Source organism: Quercus robur, chromosome 4, assembly GCF_932294415.1.
Source record: "Quercus robur chromosome 4, dhQueRobu3.1, whole genome shotgun sequence".
NCBI classification, from domain to species: Eukaryota; Viridiplantae; Streptophyta; class Magnoliopsida; order Fagales; family Fagaceae; genus Quercus; species Quercus robur.
Window position 1 is genome coordinate 67,711,791 of NC_065537.1, and position 21,269 is coordinate 67,733,059.

At 35.4% G+C, this 21,269-nt stretch overlaps 1 long non-coding RNA gene and 1 pseudogene across 1 annotated transcript; one reads left to right on the forward strand and one right to left on the reverse strand.

Moving 5' to 3' along the window:
* Window positions 1-204: 204 nt before the first annotated feature.
* On the reverse strand, window positions 205-3,391 carry LOC126722446 (nascent polypeptide-associated complex subunit alpha-like protein 1; annotated as a pseudogene).
* Window positions 3,392-11,533: 8,142 nt separating this feature from the next.
* Window positions 11,534-12,681, forward strand: LOC126723438 (uncharacterized). The gene is made up of 3 exons (XR_007654299.1): window positions 11,534-11,601; window positions 12,471-12,549; window positions 12,626-12,681. It is a non-coding gene; the product is annotated as an uncharacterized LOC126723438 (long non-coding RNA).
* Window positions 12,682-21,269: the final 8,588 nt, after the last annotated feature.

A 21,269-nucleotide genomic window follows, 5' to 3' on the forward strand; every position in this document is an offset into this window, starting at 1 on the left:
ATTTCAATACAAGTTCTAACTTCTAGCAAAAATTCCAGGAATTTAATATGCATATGTAAACCTTGATCAGAATTGATCTATGATGAACCATCCTGGTTTAGTCTTGTGAAGGTTCACATACAATTTGTCTATACCAAAATCAATCAACTATTTCACGTGAATTCATCCAGACAAATATCCCCCAAACTTGAAAATGGATAAAAATAGGGTAAAAGAGCACAAATTTATCACTCAAGTTTGCATTTCTCAGTTTCGTTACTGGTACAACAAAGGATAAAGAAAAAGAGAAATTTTAATAAAATTGATGAAAGATACACCACCATAAAGTTCACATGCTCTAGAAACCACATAACTGCTAAAACATCACATTAAAAAAAAAAAAAACATGTAAATAACTTCTCAGTTGGTAAGATCCATGATGGCAGTAACTATGTCTCCATCTGCAGCCTTCAATGCCTTCACAGCCTTTGACCTAGTGACTCCTGCCTGTGTCATCACCAACTCTATGTCCTTGAGTTCCACTCCAGTCTCATATTCTACTTCTTCATCATCTTGAGCCACAGCCGAAGTCTCAGGTTTGGAAATCACATTGCTGAGATCAGGAGCCTTAAACTGCCCTGCAGCCAAAGATTACATACGTGTCTGAAGTTGGACTCTTGAAAACATCGGGTGTTTGAGATGACAAACAATATCTGATTTTAAGGGCAATATATGTTAGATCAAAAGAAAACTAAAGATAGATATATAAATTAAAACCACAATCAATAAAATCACAGTTCAAAAGGCACCAACATTCTTGCTCTTTTTGACAGTGACTCGGCTAACACCCGGGATAGGTTTCATGCCAAGCTTCAACATTGCTTTGCGACTTTTCTTTTCACTTCTGCTTTGCTTTGACCTACCACTTGCATCTCCATCATGTTGTCCTGATAATACAGAAAGCATCAGGAAAAAAAGAAAAGAAAATAAAAAAAAAGAACCATTATGTACATAATTAAATAAGCAAGGTTAATGTTAGCTGCAATTGCATCCTTACTGGATCCATCGATATTTTCACAAAAAGGTTTCATTAGGAGGGATCACATTGCACAACTTTATTCATTTAGTTCAAATTTAAAAAGAACTTCATTTCATTTCACTGAACAACCAGCCCAATGGTTGTATATCAGTTTAGTTTTTGCTACCAGTGGATATCATCCACAGATCCACTAGTATCACTCATGCACACTAATTTCAAGCAAGGGTGACTTTTTTTTTTCAGGAAAATGTTCTATAAATGCAACACATTAGTGATAAGCAAGCAGTAGAAAATAAAACAGATTTAGAATTTATTTATAAAAAAAAAAAATAATAAATAAAAAAATTAAAAAAAATTTAAAAAAAAAACCTGCAATCCAACTTGACACAAACATTTTATTATGAGGAATTTGTAAATGAAAGGATCCAAAAGAACTAGTCAAACCGAGACAGAGCGAGAATAACAAAATCCAGGATTTAAATTTAAAAATAAATGAAAAATCAACATCCTAAATCTATAGGTAAAATATTAGAAAGCCCTATATTTACATTCATGGACTTGATCTTCAATTTATTTGGATGTTGGCCAATCTAGTGGCGACTACCCTGTTTGTGCATCATAACATTCTTTTTTTTTTTTTTTTTTTTTGATAAGTAATAAAAATATATTAAAAAGAAAAAGGGTGTCACCTGAGTATACAGGAAGTATACATCAGGGACAAAAAAAAAATCTTATTGTACATCATAACAATCTTATAGTTCCAAACTATAGCAATGCACTGTTTTTTACCCAATCTGAACAAGAGAGATTAACGTGGTATCTACACAAGAGAGAGATTAATAAGTTGCAACAAACACCCCCCTAAAACCCATTTTCCATTTATATGGAATACATGGAACACATATGAATGTAATTTTTATGATAGATAATCTTTTACTGAAAAAAAAGGCGCAACTACAAAAAAGTTTCTTGTTAAATCACTAACTTTTTTATTTAAGTTATTTAAAATTTTTATTGGTTATCTATTATATCCAACCAATGAGTCTTCTTAAAGCCTGACCTCACCCTTCATCACATTCTTGTGGAAAGATAATGTGTAATTTGAAACAATGCCCATTGACTTAACAGGAAAAGATGTGAATGCATAAACACAAGGAAGAAAAAAAAAAGGAAACATAGATACTACAACAAACAACATTCACAGTGAACTTACCCTCAACTTCATCATCATCCTTGTCATCATCATCGTCATCCTCGTCGTCATCATCTTTGTCCTCAAGCACAGGCTCATCGGGCTGCCCACAAAACAAAGAGAGAGAGAGATTGAATTAATACAACTTAAGCCGACTTCTAAAAGAAAGAAACTTATTAGAAATACAATGTAATCAAAAATTAGTTCCAAAGCATTTACAAGCTTATCAGCATGGAAGTAATAGCCATTTGAGAGCAAAAATTGAGGGAATTTGGAGTAAAAAAGATATATACGGGCCCATTTCATCTAATGGAATTAAGAGGACATAAATAAATAGAAAGACTGAAAATCGCATATACAAAGAAGCCAAAATATGGCGGACACCTTGTATGTCATTTGTCTGTTATTTTGTTAAGTTCATTACGGCATATATCTCTCATACAAAACAGGGATGGGATGGTAAAGAAGAGAATCATGTTAAAGGAAGCACTGAAACTCAGAAATCAAAAATAGAAGAAGAAGACTCATAACGGCTAGTGTTATGTCTAACGGCTCTTAGACTAAAACGTTGCCGTTTTGTGTCTTAGTTAAAGTATGTAACTGAGTTAAGAAGAAACGGTGTTGTTCAACTTATTGAAACTGTGCCGTTTTATGTCTGCCTGTTATAAGTGTTCAACGGTGCCGTTTTGGAGTCATCTCTCCCAAAGGCTATCTGATGCGAGGAGTTTTCTCTCTGTGTGTTGAAGATATACAGTTATGGTTTCAGCTCTAACTGTCACTCAAGCCAGGCTGTCACACCGGAATTTGCGGAGTATATTTTGGGATTAGTTCTGAGTTTGTTAAGAGCAGTTGTGCTCTCTGGAATGCTCAATCTGTAATGTACTTTATCTATAAATAGAGTAGGTGCTATGTATTTTTCAATTAAGCTTGATGAAATAGAAATCAATTTTCTCTTGTTTCTCTTTCTTGTTTTACTCTCTCTCTCTCTTCTTCTTCTCTGTTTGTCTTGCTCATTTGCCATTGTTGTCCATCTTTCAAGCTTCAAAATTCTACATGGTATCAGAGCCAATGGCTTCAACATCTCAAACAGAGACTACTCAATACACACACACAGCTCCTGTCCATACAGTGTCCACTCCTTCAACCTCCATACAATCACCACTGCTATTACTCTCAAACATGTCCAATCTCATGTCAATCAAGCTTGACTACAACAACTACATTCCATGGAAGCATCAACTGCTCACCATACTTGGAGCTTATTCCTTAGTTGAACATATTGATAGCACAGCACCAAAGCCATCACCTTTTGTACTTGGTGCATCAGGAAACACAACTTCAGTTGTTAATCCAGATTTCCAATCTTGGAGAATCAGAGATAAGGCGCTCCTTTCTCTGATAAACTCAACTCTTACTCCACAAGTGTTTTCACTTGTTGGTGTAACTAGCTCAAGAGAAGTGTGGAACACTCTTGAACAGAGGTTCACTTCTACTTCAAGAACCAAAATCTTGAACATTAAGCTTGAACTTCAAGGTATCAAGAAAGGGAATGAATCAGTGAACTCTTTTCTTCAAAAGATAAAGATTGCACGTGATAAACTCCTAGTTCTGGGAGTGGCTATAGACAATGAAGAGCTAATTTGTATTGTGCTCAGAGGACTTCCTAGAGAATTTGCACATTTCTGTTCTACAATTCGAACTAGGAGTGATCCTATATCATATGAACAACTTGCCATTATGCTACAGAGTGAAGAACAAGCTATGACTGATCATCTTGATTCAGTCTCTCACTCACTAGCCATGTTTGCTTCTAATGGTAAAGCTGGTAGCAGCTCACAGAATCAATCACAGAATCATAGTTCTGGTAGAGGAAGAGGAAGGAATCAATCTAATAGAGGAAGAGGAGGTGGTAGATACAATAACTTTGGAGGAGGACAGCCACATTTTAGTGGTGGACAGCAACACTTCTCATCACCACAGGCACCTCATTTTTCTCCACAAGGATCTCCACACTTCACTCCTCAGAATTTTTCTTCACAAAACTCTCCTCAAGGCTTCAAGCATGAACGTCTAAGCTATCAGATTTGTGGAAAGTCTGGCCATGGTGCATTGGATTGCTACCATAGGATGGATTTTGCTTATCAAGGCAAAAATCCTCCTACTAAGCTTGTTGCTATGGTAACTGCATCTAATGCAGTGATCACTAGCAATCAAGACCCCTGGCTTGTTGATTTTGGAACCACTGATCACCTCACTGCTAATCTCAACAGCCTCTCCAGTCAGTCTCAATACAAGGGACCTGAGCAGATCACTGTGGGAAATGGTCAGTCTTTGCCTATCAACCATATAGGTGACACTACCTTACACACTAAATACCATTATTTCATCCTTAAAAATGTCCTTCATGTGCCAAGAATTGCAAAGAATTTACTTTCAGTTCATAAATTCTGCCTACATAATAACTGTTCTTGCTATTTTGATGCCAATCAAATTAAAATCCAGGATATTCCTACGGGGAGACTCCTTTACAAGGGCTTGAGTGAGAATGGGGTTTACCCTATCTACTCCAAGAACTTCATCAGCTCTCTTCCACATCCACATGTCAACTCTGAGTCATCTTCAATACAGAATCCCATATCTACTGAATTTTCATTTCCTACTGCTTTTACTGTAAATAAAGCCAATAATTGGTTGTTGTGGCATCATAGAATGGGCCATCCTAGCAATAAAATTCTTGATGTTGCTTTATCTTCTTTGAACATTTCTTGTCCATCACACAGTGATAATGGACTCACTCATTGTAAGCATTGTTTGAGTGGAAAAATGCAGTAGTTTTCATTTCCTGTTTCTACTTTTCATGCTTCAAACCTCTTGAGTTAGTGCACTCTGATGTTTGGGGTCCTGCTCCTGTTACATCCATTAATGATTTTCAATATTACCTCCTTTTTGTTGATGAATACTCTAAATTCAGTTGGCTTTATTTGCTTAAACATAAGTCTAATGTCCTTGATATATTCAAATTTTTTAAAGCCACTGTTGAAAATCAACTTGACTCTAAAATCAAGGTCTTAAGAACTGACAATGGTGGGGAATACACCTCTAATGCCTTCAAACACTTTTGTTCCACACAAGGCCTTATTCACCAATTTTCTTGTCCTCACACACTCCAACAAAATGGGGTGGCTAAGAGGAAGCATAGACATATTGTTGAATGTGCCCTTACCATGCTTTCTCATTCTCAATTGCCACCCTCCTACTGGTCCTATGCTTTCTCTACAGCTGTCCATGTCATCAATAGACTTCCTACTCCCCTCCTTAAGAATCTAACTCCTTGGGAACTCCTGTATAAATCCAAACCTGATATCACACACCTCAGATCTTTTGGTTGTGTTTGTTTTCCGTTACTTAAGCCATATAATTCCCACAAGTTACAACCCCACACCACACCTTACATTTTCCTTGGTTACCCAGCACATACCAAGGGCTATATCTGTCAAAATCCTTACACATCTCGGATTTACATCTCCAGGCATGTTCATTTCAATGAACTTGAGTTCTTTAACCCTCAGTCTTTAACCACTGGTCCTCCATCTGTCTCCTCTGTTCAGTCCTCAACACAGTGTCGTATCATTGTCCCTTTGATCACTCAGCCCCATAATTCTGATCCTACTCTCTCACAGCCTAGCTCTACTCACTCTACTCCTACTCCTACACTTGATTCCTCTTCCCATTCTTCTATTCCTAATGTTCCTGATCTGTCCCATTCCAGTCCTCTCTCTACCTCATCTATCTCCCCACCTCACCCTATACCTCCTTCCCTTCCTATCCCTAGTTCACTGGTTCCTGTTGCTATTCCCACAGCTGATTCACAGGTCCTTGCCACTGTTAATGCTCACCCTATGACCACTAGGTCCAAGGCTGGCATCTATAAGCCTAAGGCCCTTCATGCTGCATCTATTGCTCCACATGCTGTTGCTAAGGGTTCTCAGCCTCACTCATAGCAGTGCTCTAAGTCCACCAAGTCAGGTTCATCTTCCAAACTTGATTACACCACTACAAAACCTCCTACCTATAAAATTGCAGCTCAACATCCCCAATGGTGTTCTGCCATGGATGTTGAGTTTCAGGCTTTTCAGAGGCAGGGTACTTGGATTTTGTTGCCACCCTTTCCTTTTCAGAACTTGGTTGGCTGCAAATGGGTCTACAAGCTTAAGCACAACAGTGATGGTTCTATAAGTAGATACAAGGCCAGATTGGTGGCCAAGGGGTTTCATTAGCAGTTTGGGGTTGACTTTGAGGAGATTTTCAACCCAGTCATCAAACCTCCCATTGTGAGAATCATTCTCTCACTTGCTGTCCAGTTCAATTGGCCTCTAAGACAACTTGATGTAAGCAATGCATTCTTACATGGTTTTTTGAGAGAGGATGTGTATATGGTTCAGCCCCCTGGCTATGTTGACTTAGCTCACCCTACTTATGTTTGTAAGCTTCTCAAGTCTCTCTATGGGCTCAAACAAGCCCCTAGAGCCTGGTTTGAGAGATTTTCAACCCAATTGCTTCATATTGGGTTTCAGGCTTCTCTCTCAGACTCCTCCTTATTCACTCTCAAACATGGCACCTTAGTGGCCTTCTTGCTTGTTTATGTTGATGATACAGTCCTCACTGGCAACAGTCCTCAGTTCCTAAACTCTTCAATTTCTCAACTCAGTGCAGTCTTTGAGCTTAAGGATCTAGGACCACTAAACTACTTTCTGGGGCTTCAAATTACTAGAACTGACAAAGGCCTACTTGTGACTCAGACTAAGTATGCTCAGGACTTGCATCTCAGAGTCAACATGCATACTTCTAAACCAGCCTGTACCCCATGTGCTCCTAATACTAGATTGTCTCCCACTAATGGTGCTTTGCTTTCTAACCCTCATGAATTTAGGAGTTTGGTTGGCTCTTTGCACTACTTTACATTCACTAGGCCTGATCTCAGTTTTGCAGTCCAACAAGTTTGTCAGTTTATGTCCAATCCCAAATATTTACATTTAATTGCTACTAAAAGAATTTTGAGATATGTGCATGGTACCTTAAATCATGGTGTCTTTCTTCAACTTGGCCCTCTCTCTTTATCTACCTTCTCTAACTCGGATTGGGCTAGGGATCCCTATGACCAACACTCCATCACGGGTTACATTGTTTATCTGGGCTACAATCCTATAACTTGGAGTGCAAAGAAACAGGACACCATCTCTAGATCTTTCACTAAGTCTAAGTATCGAGCATTAGCCACCACTACTGCTGAGCCCTAATGGCTTCGCCAGGTGTTGCGTGATCTTGGGGTTTTTATTCCTGTCCCTCCTAAACTTTGGTGTGACAAAGTGTCTACACTTGCTATTGCCTCCAATCTTGTATTCCATGCCTGCACCAAACACATCGAGGTCGACTACCATTTTGTTTGTGAGAAGGTCTTGCGAAAGGATCTTCAAGTCAAGTATATTGCCACAAGTGATCAACTGGCTGATGTGTTTACTAAGAGCCTCCTACTTCCAGATTTGCCTTTCTTAGATCCAAAATCATGGTATCCGTTGAGCCCCTGGTTTTGCGGGGGGATGTTAAAGGAAGCACTGAAACTCAGAAATCAAAAATAGAAGAAGAAGACTCATAACGACTAGTGTTATGTGTAACGGTTCTTAGACTAAAACGTTGTCGTTTTGTGTCTTAGTTAAAGTATGTAACTGAGTTAAGAAGAAACGGTGTCGTTCAACTTATTGAAACTGTGCCGTTTTATGTCTGCCTGTTATAAGTGTTCAGCGGTGCCGTTTTGGAGTCATCTCTCCTAAAGGCTATCTGATGTGAGGAGTTTTCTTTCTCTGTGTTGAAGATATACAGTTATGGTTTCAGCTCTAACTGTCACTCAAGCCAGGCTGTCACGCCGGAATTTGCGGAGTATATTTTGGGATTAGTTCTGAGTTTGTTAAGAGCAGTTGTGCTCTCTGGAATGCTCAATCTGTAATGCTCAATCTGTAATGTACTTTATGTAAGGTTGAATTTAATCAACCATGTGTTGGCTTTATTCCATGACAAATTTGCTTGTAATATAGCACTTAGAAACCTTGTATTTAGGTGGGAATCATGTAAGGGTAGTGTGTGAGAGAGTGTGAAGAAATGCTCAAGACAGTGCAGTGAAGCAGAGACTCGCGGGTGGCTCGCGGCTTGTTAGCCGCCAAAAGTTGCTCACTTACAGAGCATGCAGGGGAGCTGAACAGTCACGCCACCTGGAGCACTACCCGACAAAAATCCAGACTGGCCATTAAGTTTGCTCGTGACTTGAACTCGCGACTCAGTCAAGTCGCGAGGTCAAGTCGCCAGCCAGCCCTGTTTTTTTTTTTTGGAAAAACTGACTCTTCGTATTCCATTCTCACACCAGTATAAATACACCTCATTCCCACAAGATATGTGTGGCCATTCAGAAAGAAAAACCCTAAGAGAGGTTTCTTCAAAACACCCACCCAATTAGAGAGAGCTACTCATTCCTAGAGAAATCTTTGTAGTCTCTTCTCATTCCCTCTCTCATTGTCATACCTCTTGAGAGGAGATTTCTATCCAAACACTACCCACACCCATTCAGAGTGTTGAGTGTTTTTGGAGCTTTGGGAAGCATTGGAAGATGCCAAGGATGGCGGATGCTACGGTCTAGTAGCGGAATCCGGTAAGCTAGAAAAGAAAAAGGTTCGGCGCAACCTCGTTGGAGCAAGAAGCTTGGAGGGCTTAGGTACATCGGGTAGATTAGGCTTGGAGGGTTTATTACTGTTCATGTATCCCAACTACATTTTCTAGTGGATTATTGACCGCTTGGAGGGCGGCGGAGAGGTTTTACGCCGAGGGCTTCGGTTTCCTCTTCGATAACACATCGTGTGTTGTCCTTGTGTTTGCATCTCTCTTCCCTTTATCTTTGCCTTTTATTTTCTGCTGTGGATGTGATTTATAATTGGCTTAGATTGATTTCCAATTCTGTTTATAGCTTATGTTCATTTTCCGCACACTAGTTGTTTGTCATAAAGCTTGAATTGGTTATTTTATATTTGGGGGTCTAAACGTTCAAGGGTGTTTATACACATATTTGAACTTTCACTTTATCTATAAATAGAGTAGGTGCTATGTATTTTTCAATTAAGCTTGATGAAATAGAAATCAATTTTCTCTTGTTTCTCTTTCTTGTTTTACTCTCTCTCTCTTCTTCTTCTCTGTTTGTCTTGCTCATTCGCCATTGTTGTCCATCTTTCAAGCTTCAAAATTCTACAAATCATCACAACAATTCCAGTTGAACTGACTTTTCAAAGTTCAGAAAATCCTTGCCATTCTCTATATAACCTCAAATCAGAGGTCGCCAAAAACATAATGCACCAATATACTCAATCTCAACTGGTCCCTCCTCCACATATAAACTCTAGACGGAAAATGATGTCGTGGGTTCAACTCCCATTGGGTTGCGCGTATCATTTATCATTCAAAAATAATAACCCATTCAAGAACAGCAATTTCCACACACAAACATACAAGCACAAAGTTCATTCTACATAAATTTCCACAAGACTCCCACTCTTAACACTCCCAAACCTCACTATTAAATAAAGCAAAATGCATTCATCCCAAATTTGTTATCCTTTCAATCTCATATAGCACCGAAACCATTAAAATGCAAAGTACTCTACCTTCCCCCATACTTTTGCTGATTCAAATTTCCCGGGTTTGCTTGCTTGCAGATTTAATTTGTTCTGAACTGTTTGTCTAATACAGCATGTGGCAATTTGGCATACTTCTGTTTCTTCCCTCTTGTAGAACTAAACCAGTGCTTGTAAAAGGTGGAAGTGCACTCTAGAGCTTCTACTATTTGAGGAATCAAACAGGGTATCATACTTTTTTTTTTGGGTGTGTATTTTTCATTAAATTGGGTTACTAATTTCCAAGTTGGGTGCTAAATTATGCTGTTTCTAGATAGCTGAATCCTGAATGTCAAAATTGCTTTCTGCATGGTAATCTTAAGAGACTTTCCAAAGCAACTTCCGGTTATTTACTACTCTTGTTAAGACGTGTATGTATTAGCCAAACCTTGAACTATGTTTAGAAGGTACATTTTCCTTAGCATTGATTTGTTATACATATTACCCTTTATTTGTTCTCACACTAGTTACAACTCCATCATACATATTCTTAGTCAATTTAATATACTTTAGAGGAACACTTTTCTTTTCAAAAACCTACCACAACCTCTCTAGGTATTCTATCATATGCTTTCTTTATATCAATAAAACCATCTGGAGATCTTTCTAGGATTTTTTATATTCTCAATTAGATATCTAAGAAAATTGCTTTTGTGGTAGACTGCCTTGACATAAAACTAAATTGATTATCCAACATTGTTGTTTCATGTCTTAACTAAGAAGTATGGACATAGTCATGACATGACACCAAACACAACAGCATGATAATTCTTGAAATATTAGCACATGACATGGTGGGAATATGACAATTAATTTTTTTTTTTTTTGGATTGGTATAGGGGATATAACTATTAATAATGTTATTTAATATACATTCTTAGGTATATTTTATGTTTATTTCAAGTTTTCAAAATAAATAATAACTATCAAAATCTTTAAAAGCATATCTAAAATCAAAGAAATTTTTTTTAAACAAAAAAAAAAAATTTATTTCCCCTCCCAACACAATGAGGACATGTGTATAGGAGTGTCCTTGGCATAGCCGGCATTGACATGTGTCAGATAGGGATGCTCAACACGAACATGCTGAGGATTTTGGAATGTCCATGCTTCTTAGTGTCTTAACCTATGTTTGATCATTATCTCCTAAAGTTTCATAGTTTGACTCATAAGTTTATTTTCATAGCAATTTTTTATAATTTCAAATATCTTCTTTGTTCTTAGATATAGGTGTTAAAATATTCTTCCTCCATTCTCTAGGAATTTTGTTAATACTAAAGATCCTATTGAATCCTAAATTTTTGAGGAATAAATTTAACTTATGTTGATTCTAGGGTTAGAAATTTTTTTTGAAGAATTAATAGGAAAATGTAGAGTTCTCACCTCTTTTGTTTAGATTCTACGGTAGTCAGGAAGGTGTTCTGAATATATCTCGTCATAAATACAACCTACACTTGCTTTTAGGTTTTATGTTGCTCCTGTACCTGGAAGGATGGGTTATCTTGCCGCTGTTGAAAGGTGACTACTAATATATTATTATTTTCTGATGCATAAATGATCAAGAAGTTGTATAGAAAAAAATAAATAGATGTCGTGAAACTTTTGGCCATTTTCAGATTCCTCAAAGTAATGGCCATGGTGTGGGCCGGAAGCCAAATTACTTAGCTTATAAGAGCTGGCGGGTGAGCTGCCAGAACTCAAAATTTCTTCGATTATTTAGTAATTTGTATGGACATCATGATGTTTCTTGATTCTTGAATAAGCAATTCAGCTGTATGATAATGGAATATTCTTTACTATTTTACTAAAAATGGAACGAAATAATATTGTTTTAAATTAAGTCATTTGAGCCATTGGTCAATATATATATTTGAGCTGTTTGGAATATATGCTTGTTGAAGTTATGATCGCTCAACTATACTGTTGGTTGAAGCAGATACAAGAACACAATAATGGGAGAAAAAGGGAAAAGCCATATGTCATGAATTGTTAAATCTATATCTAGTGCATGCTGTTGAAATAAGTTGTCTCTTTGATGCAGCAGAAGGGATTGTTTCTTTTCAATCTTTGCTGTAAATCTCGTGATCAACATTGTGAGAATGTTAGTATATGATGATATGATGATTCCAAGGCATGAATGTTATTAGTGTTTTCTTAGCTCTCTTCTTCTTTGTAATTAGTGTTTTTTTTTTTTTTACATTTTTGCTTTTCCATCTTTTTTTGTACATTTGATATGCTGGTGCTACTCTGCATTTAGCAGTTTTTTGAATATACATCTTTCTTACCTATCAAAAAAAAAAAAAGTTATTGCTGAAAAAATTGTTTTAAAATTTCTACTTTAGATACTGGCATATTATATTCAGTAAAAAAAACAAATTTTATCTATAGGTTATGAACATTGTTCTAGGTTTTTCCCATCTTTTATTTCGTAATGATATTGTTTAACTGCTGATTTCATTTAAATGCCATTGTACTCACTCTTATTGAATAGAAGTTCTTTTTGTGTTAAACTTAACAGTCTTTTGATTCTATAGAGGTTCTTTTTATGCAGAGCGCTTGCCCTTGCACCTTTTGTAGACAGAGGATTGTCATGGTTCACTGTGAAATTTAAGTTTGAGTCTCAGGGGAAGGTAAGCGACACTGAAAATTTTTAAAAATTCTTGTTTTGTTCAATTACAAGTATCTCATTCCTTTAACTGTTTCCAGGCTTTCATGGCAATTGTTGGGTTCTGTTTTGCACTGGCTATCATCCTATTTTTGGTTGTGACATTGCTTTGGGCCTGAAGCTATTCCTCTTGTTTGTTCTCGCCTGGCTAATACAACAGAGCCTTAATTTCTCTAGTTCTCTTTAAATATTTTCATTTTTGTTTTTCCTTTAAATCACACCATCTATATGTAGTTCATGTCCCAATTAGTTTTCTGTATCATTATTTGCTGCTGTTGCAGAATAAATTCAGCCTCTTGTTAAATCAAATTTTGTTGTACAGCGTAGATTTTGTTGCAAATAAAAGATACTATACAACTATAGATATGAGTACGTTCTCATAAATGAGTACGCTACAATGTACGATGGTGTCCGAAAACCTCAGGAAAGTGATTTTCCCTTGTCTTTTGATGATGCATTAAAAATGTTCTTAAAGCCTGGAGACATTTACTGTTTTTAGTTGTGATGATTTGGGGCTAAAGCTATTCTTGATGTTTGTTCTCACTTGGTTAGGTCGAGAGAGCCTTCTCTAGTTCTCTTTCAACATTGGCGTTTTTGGTTTTTCCTTTAAAAGTTCTGGTTTAGTTCACTTAATTTTATTTTGAACACAAGTTAAGCTTGTGTTCATCATCAAGCTAAATTATAAGTTCAAACTTGTTTTATTTATTTACCAAAAAAAAAAAAAAAAAACTTGTTTTATTTTCTTATTGAAAAAGCTTGAACTTGTTCCTAGGCTAATTGCTTATTCTATTCTTATATAAAGTAACCAACATTACTAAAAAAATTTAACTCTTCACAAATCTATACTAATAATTAGTAACTAAATTATAGTTGAGATTTTACTATTAGAGTTAACTAGATGTATTACTTTCATTTATAAACTAATATAATATGAATGATTCGTTCATATTGGCCATCAGTTTGTAAATGAAAGGCAGTGCTGAAATTCAATTTGGTAAACTGCTGATTTTCACTATCGAAATTAGTACTCCATGAGATCTTTTACTGTATCTTGGACATAACGGGTATACTTGATAGCTAGGAAGTGAGCTGATTTTTTTTTTTTTTTCCCCGAATAGGAAGTGAGCTGATTGAGTTAAATTGTTCTTGATAATCCATACTGCATCATTACTACTCTTACTCTCATGACAAAGTACATGGTCAACTCCAATTATTTTTTGTAACAACCTTGGACTTTGATGTTTAGCCTTCATTTGTTGAAACCAAAAACACTTCAAAACAAAATGTGCAACTTCTCACTTCGTACCCCAAAAAATCCCTGAACCATGCAATGATCACACAGTTTCCCTCGAGTTGTTTGTTCATCACAGTTCCAATAAAAGAGATGAAATGCAATTGGACTGAAAGGACAGAAATAAACCGAAATGAACCGAATGGACCCAAGTGGACTGAAATGGACTAAATAGACCGAAATGGATTGATTGAACAAAAGTGAACTGAAATGGACAAAAGTGGGTGGAATGGATGGAAGTAGACCAAAATAGGTTGAATGGATCGAAGTGGATGGAAAGAAGTTAAGAACATAGCAACTATAAATGCTACGTTTCAACTTTTAGATATTATATAGATAACTTCACATTTCCAATGTTTATTTGTTTATGCTTATGCTTATACCCTCACCAAGCAATATAATGTATTGTCTATAATTTGATAAGATCCAGAAGGTAAAGTAATCATGTGGTCATTCTAGGTTACATTGCAATTTAGAGAACACCTTCTGCTAACCTACCAATGATCTCTGGTTTTCTCAAAATTATTTCCCAAACTCAGAAAATACATTTTTTCTTTTCAAAAACACACTTCACTTAACCCATTTCATCCTTATGCATTATTTATAATGTAGAAATTCAAATACATTACAATGTGACATTTTACCCCAAAAACCAAAAGCCAAATTTATTTTACGTTCCATTGAGTAAATGACATACAATTTTAAGATTTTAAGATGGGCATTGTGAGAGTTCCTAACACATTTTCCATACATAATCGAACCTTAAAACTCATATTTTTTGTTATAGTCATGATTTTGACTCTCAATTAGGCTAGGAGACCCCGAGACTTTCCTTAACCTAGGTTTGATAAAAAAATCAAAAGAAAAAAAAATGATTGATGGATATTTCATAAATCATGAAATCCCTAACTAGCCACCAATTTAACTCCCTATATTTCAGAGCATATAGAAATTGCGATTTTTTTTCTCACGCATATACTTTATTCTTAAAAGGGAAAAGATTAGGTACCTAGTATAATTAACCAATATCTATAATTTCATTGTATTTATTTTTATTTTTAATTAGGGGTTATTTAACTTATTTAAGAAATTATAGTCCCATCTAGGTTGACTTAATGAGCAAGTCTTTTTTACAACTCAACACTCCGAGTCTATGAGTGCACTCTTTGACGGTTAAGTAATACATAACCTAAGTATCATAATGTGGTTTGGACATTGTTGGAGAATTTTAATATTAATTAATTAAAATGAATAAATATTACAACTTAAATGTAAAGATGTGGGAGTGAATATGGAAGATAAGGAGTTAGTGAAAATTTTTAATCCCACATTGAAAAGGAGAGAGACTATTTTATTCTTTTTAATTGTGATGATTAATGGGTTAATATGAATTGAATCAGATATTGGGTTAGATACGTGCGTTAGGGGGAGGTGAAGGGTGGAGGTATCAAAAACCGGTAACAAAGTTTAGCAGTCCCCTTTCGCTTTAAGGGAGCCCACTTCAAGAGGTGGAAAGGAAAGATCCTCTTCCACTTGAGTCTTCTCAAAGTCGCCTACATCCTCACTAATAAGAATCTATCAAAGGCTTCTACCGATGAGATGAATGAGGAAGAATTTTGTCTCCACCATGGAAAAATAGATAAGTATACAAAAAATGAATATTATTGTCGCTCTTATCTTTTGAATTGTCTTGCCGATCATTTCTATAATTATTATGATACAACTTATAACTCTGCCAAGAAAATTTGGAAAGCTTTACAAAGCAAGTATGATATTGAGGAGGTTGGTGCAAAGAAGTATACTACTAGTAGATTTTTCCATTACCAAATGGTGGATGGAAAATCGGTGGTGGATCAAGCACAAGACTTCCAAATTATTGTGGCAGAATTGAGATCCGAAGGTATAAAGATTGGAGACAATTTGGTGGTAGCTAGCATAATTGATAAACTACCATAATCTTGGAAGTAGTTCCAAAAGACTTTGCGGCACAAACAAAAGGAGACATCCTTGGAGAATTTGATTACACGCATCCGTGTAAAGGAGGAGGCTAGAGGACAAGATGCACTCATGACACAAGAAAGCAATGTTAATTCCACCACAAAGGTAAACTCTATTTCAGCCAATAATAATACGCCCAAAAATCATTTTTCTAGAAATGGTCAATTGAAGCCTAAAAAGAGAACCTTTAAAAATAATAATAAACCTCAAGGAAGGGGAAACCTGAAAATATATATATATTACAATAAGAACCAAGGACCCCCTTCATAAGATCAATTTAATAGATCCTATTTTGTCTGTGGCAAGAGTGGGCATATCACTTGATTTTGCAAATTTCGGAAACCTGAATCTGTCCCACAGGCTAACGTAACCAAAGAGCCTTTAGTGGCTATGATTACAGACATCAATATGGTGCAATATGTTGAAGGGTGGTGGGTTGATTCTAGTGCTAGAAGGCACATCTGCTATGACAAAAATTTGTTCAAGTTGTACACTCCTTTTGAAGAAGAAAAAACTATAATGCTTGGTAACTCTAGCAAAACCAAGGTTTTTGGGAGTGGTGAGGTTGATTTGAAATTCACTTCTGGATTTGTGCTAACATTGAAAGATGTACTTTACACTCCATCCATGATGAAGAATTTGATGTCAAGTTTTTTGCTTAACAAGGCTCGCTTCAAACAAACTATGGAATCTAATAACTATGTAATCACTAAAAAGGGATTAATTGTGGGCAAGGGTTATGCTTGTGATGGAATGTTTAGATTGAATGTTGAGAATAATAAAGCATCTACCAGTTCAGTTTATATGCTTTCTTCTATTAATTTTTGGCATGCTCGTTTGTGTCATATAAATAGTAAATATGTGGGAATCATGAGTAGTTTAGGATTAATTCCAAGACTGTCAAAAGATTTTGAAAAATGTGAAACTTGTAGTCAAGCTAAGATTACAAAAAGGCCTCATAAAAGTGTTGTAAGAAATACTGAATTACTTGAGTTAATTCACTCCAATTTATGTGAATTTGAGGGAATTTTAACTCGTGGGGGATATAGATACATTATCACTTTTATTAATGATTTCTCAAAATATACAACTATTTATTTGTTGAAAAATAAAAGTGTTGCTTCTGAAAAATTTTAAGAATTTTTTAAAAGAAGTTGAAAATCAATTTGGTAGGAAAATAAGAAGAATAAGAAGTGATTGAGGTCATGAGTATGAATCAAATGCTTCAACTCATTTGTTCAGTTTTTGGGAATTATCTATGAAACTACTGCACCATATTCATCTGCTTCTAATGTGTGGGTGAAAGAAAAAATAGAACTCTAATTGAGTTAACAAATACCATGTTAATTGAATCTGGTTCACATTTACATTTTTAGGGTGAAGCTATTTTAAATACATGTCATGTTTTGAATAAAGTGCGACATAAAAAGTCACATACCACACCTTTTGAGATGTGGAAAGGACATAAGCCAAATTTGAGATATTTGAGAGTATAGGGTTGTCTTGCTTATGTAAGGCTTATAGACCCTAAAATACCTAAATTAGGTATAAGAGCTACTACTTGTGTTTTTCTTGGTTGTGCAATAAATAGTGCAGCCTATAGATTTTTTGATCTTGAAAAAAAAAAGTTTGAATTTGGTGATGCGATTTTTCATGAAGAAAAATTTCCTTTTAAATTGAAGAATAGTGGGGGTGAAGGAAATATTTTCTCACAACCTAGTTCTTCTACTTCTCATTTACAAAATCAAGAAAATTTTGAAATGGAACCTAGAAGGAGTAAAAGAGCTAAAGTTGAAAAGGATTTTGGTCCTGATTATTATGTTTTTAACATTGAGGAAAATCTCCAAAATTTAAAAGAGGCTTTAACATCACCTGATGCTATTTTTTTGAAAGAGATTGTAAATGATGAGATGGAATCTCTAATTTCTAATAGAACTTGGAAGTTAGTAGATCTTCCACCAGGTTGTAAGACCATAGGTTGTAAATAGGTCCTTAGAAAAAAGTTGAAACTGGATGGATCAATAGATAAATTTAAAGCTAGACTTTTTTTCTTTTTTTTTTTTGATACAATAAAGCTAGACTTGTTGCAAAAGGCTTTAAACAAAAAGCTGATCTTGATTTCTTTGATACATTTTCTCCGGTAACAAGAATTACATCTAGTAGATTGTTAATTGCTATTACTGCAATTTTTGATTTGAAAATTCATCAAATGAATGTAAAAACTGCTTTTCTAAATGGGGACCTAGAGGAAGAGTTTTACATGGACCAACCTAAAGGTTTTGTAGAGCTTAGACAAGAAAGTAAGGTATGTAAGCTAACTAAATCCTATATGGCTTAAAACAAGCACCTAAGCAGTGGCATTAAAAGTTTGATTTCTGCATGATTGAGAATGGCTATAAATCAAATGAAAGTGATAAAAGTATTTATTCAAAATCATGGAATAATTTACATGTTATTATTAGCCTCTATGTGGATGATATATTGATTTTTGGCTTAAATATGCATGTTATAAATGAGACAAAAAAATATGCTTAAAAGCCATTTTGATATGAAAGATCTTGGTGAGGCTAGTTTTATTTTGGGCATGAAAATTACAAAAACATGTGCTAGAATATTTCTTGATCAATCACATTATGTTGAGAAAATATAATTTTCATGATCCCAAAAGTGTAGCTACTCCTTTTGATTCTAGCGTTCATTTATTTCCTGTGAATAATGATGATGAGATTTGTAATCAAAAGGATTATGCTAGTATCATTGGTAGTTTGCGTTATGCTACTGATTGTACTAGATCTGACATTGCATATGCAGTAGGACTGCTTAGCAAATTTACTAGCAACCCTAGTAAAGATCATTGGCTAGCTATTGAGCGAGTCATGTGATATTTAATTGGTACCAAAAGTTATAGCTTATTTTATAAAAAGTACCCTGCTGTGATTGAAGCTTTTAGTGATGCCGATTGGAATACTTTGTCAAGTGATTCTCTCTCTACCACTAGTTATATTTTTACCTTAGGTAGTGGTGCTATTTGTTGGAAATCTAAAAAGCAAACAATAATTGCTAATTCAACCATGGAAGCTGAATTAATAGCATTAGCTTTAGCTAATGAAGAGGCAAATTGGCTTAGAGATTTGTTATATGAAATTTCACTTTGGGAAAAGCTAATTCAACCTATATTAATTCATTGTGATAGCACTGCCACAATTGGTAGAGTTAAAAGCTGTTACTACAATAATAAATCCAGACCTATAAGAAGAAAGCACAGTACCTTGCGATCTTATTTGAGTACTAGCATCATAATTGTGGATTATATTAAGAGTGTGTTTGGATTGAACTTATTGTTGCTGAAACTGAAAATTGAAAACTGAAAACACTGTAGCAAAATAATTTTTAAATGTGTAAATAGTACCGTGGGACCCATTTTTAATATTTTTTAATGAATAAAGTGACTGTGGGTCCCATAAACAGTACTGCTACAGTATCGCTACAGTACCGTTTGTCTCCCTTTTCTGTAAAACGCGTGAAATGTATTAAAAAAAAAAAAAGTGTGAAAACGCAACGCAACGCGGAACCAAACACACACTAAATCTAATGATAATCTTGCAGATTCATTTACCAAGGCCTTGGCAAAAGATAGGGTCTAGAATACATCAAGGGGGGTGAGACTAAAGTCCATAGAATCATGAGTCATGTATAAGGATATCCAACCCAAGGACCAGAGATCTTGAGAATTGGGTTCAATGGGAAAAACGAATCATAGGATGGTCATAAGAAATGCACTATTTATTTTTTTTAATTATTTATTTTGTAAATAATTTTATAAATAGTTCATCCCTATGATGTAAGTGCATTTGTCCTGTAATCTGGAGAGGTTGAGTAAAAACTCTTAATGAAATTTGTAGCTCGTATGAGTGGAGTGTTAGAATTACAGGAACACCCTTGACAAAATTTCACAAATATGAGTGTGGGGGTGGGGCCGCTCCCTATGAGATTTGGACTTAATCTCAAATACACTCATGAAACTGGGATCAGCACACGGCCATAAAGTGCTAACTATAAAAGCTCATGTCAACACCTAGGTTATTATGTGTAAGCAGTGACGCTTAATTTCCCTAAAGCAGTTCTAGTTCAAGTCAGAGACCACTACGACTCTGGAGTTGAGATCTCTATTTTACTAAGTGAAGGTTCAATGTAGAGCATAACTTCATGATGCATATTGACCCGTTTTTTCCTAGTAATCTCTCTTTAACTAAAAATTTTAATATTGAAATGAGTGGGGGATTGTTGGAGCATTTTAATATTAATTAATTAAAATAAATAAATATTACAACTTAAATGTAAAGATGTGGGAGTGAATATGGAAGATAAGGAGTTAGTGAAAATATTTAATCCCATATTGAAAAGGAGAGAGACTATTTTATTCTTTTTAATTGTGGCGATTAATGGGCTAATATGAATTGAATCAAATATTAGGCTAGATACGTGCGCAAGGGAGAGGTGAAGGGTGGAGGTCGTTTAATTTCCAAACCTTCCAGCGAATATCCATATTTGTGGACATTAGGCTTATCATCCACGTTTCTTATGCGCAATTTGAGTATCATAACGTGGTTTGGACATCTAACATCTAGAACTTCTAGAGAATATTCAGAGTTGGGTACATTAACCTTCACAATTTTGTTAGGTGATACACAATCCTAAAGAGGTTTGGACATATGACATTTAGACCTTCCAATAAATATCCACATTTTTGAATATCACATCCACGATTTTCATAAGTTATACGTAATTTGACATCTAAACCTTCTAAAGAATGTCCAGATTTTCTAGCATTCAAAATCGCTTAGAAAATCGAAGAACCATATTCACTAATAAAATCACATCATAAACCAAATCAACATGAACCCAAATTTTCTTTTCAAAAAAAAAAAAAAATCCACATCATTAATCTAATGAAAACGCATGCTATCATATATCAAATACAAAAGCAACAACTCTATTAACAAAGACAAATTGATAATCACCCCTAGGAAAAAAAGAGAACCCAAATGACATGCTTCAGTCTTGATGCTGTCTTCAATATCAAATATACTTCCATAAAACCCCCCATCTCTTTAACTGCAATGGAAGCCTTTCTTCCCGACCCCTGGGGAAAAGGGAGAAGGAAGTGGAAAATAGGAAGCTGAAATCACTGTGTGTTTGGTTACATGATTAGCACATTCATGGTTAAAAGGAAAAATATATAGTTGGGTCAAGTTGGGATAGCTGATTGGATAAAATTTAATAGTTTTTTTTGGACTTGTGGCGAGGCTCAAGTAGTGTGTTAGTGTGAGATAATCAATGCTTGTTAAGAGTCCATTTGGTATATGCTTTTTTTTCAAATTTTTGAAAATCTATTG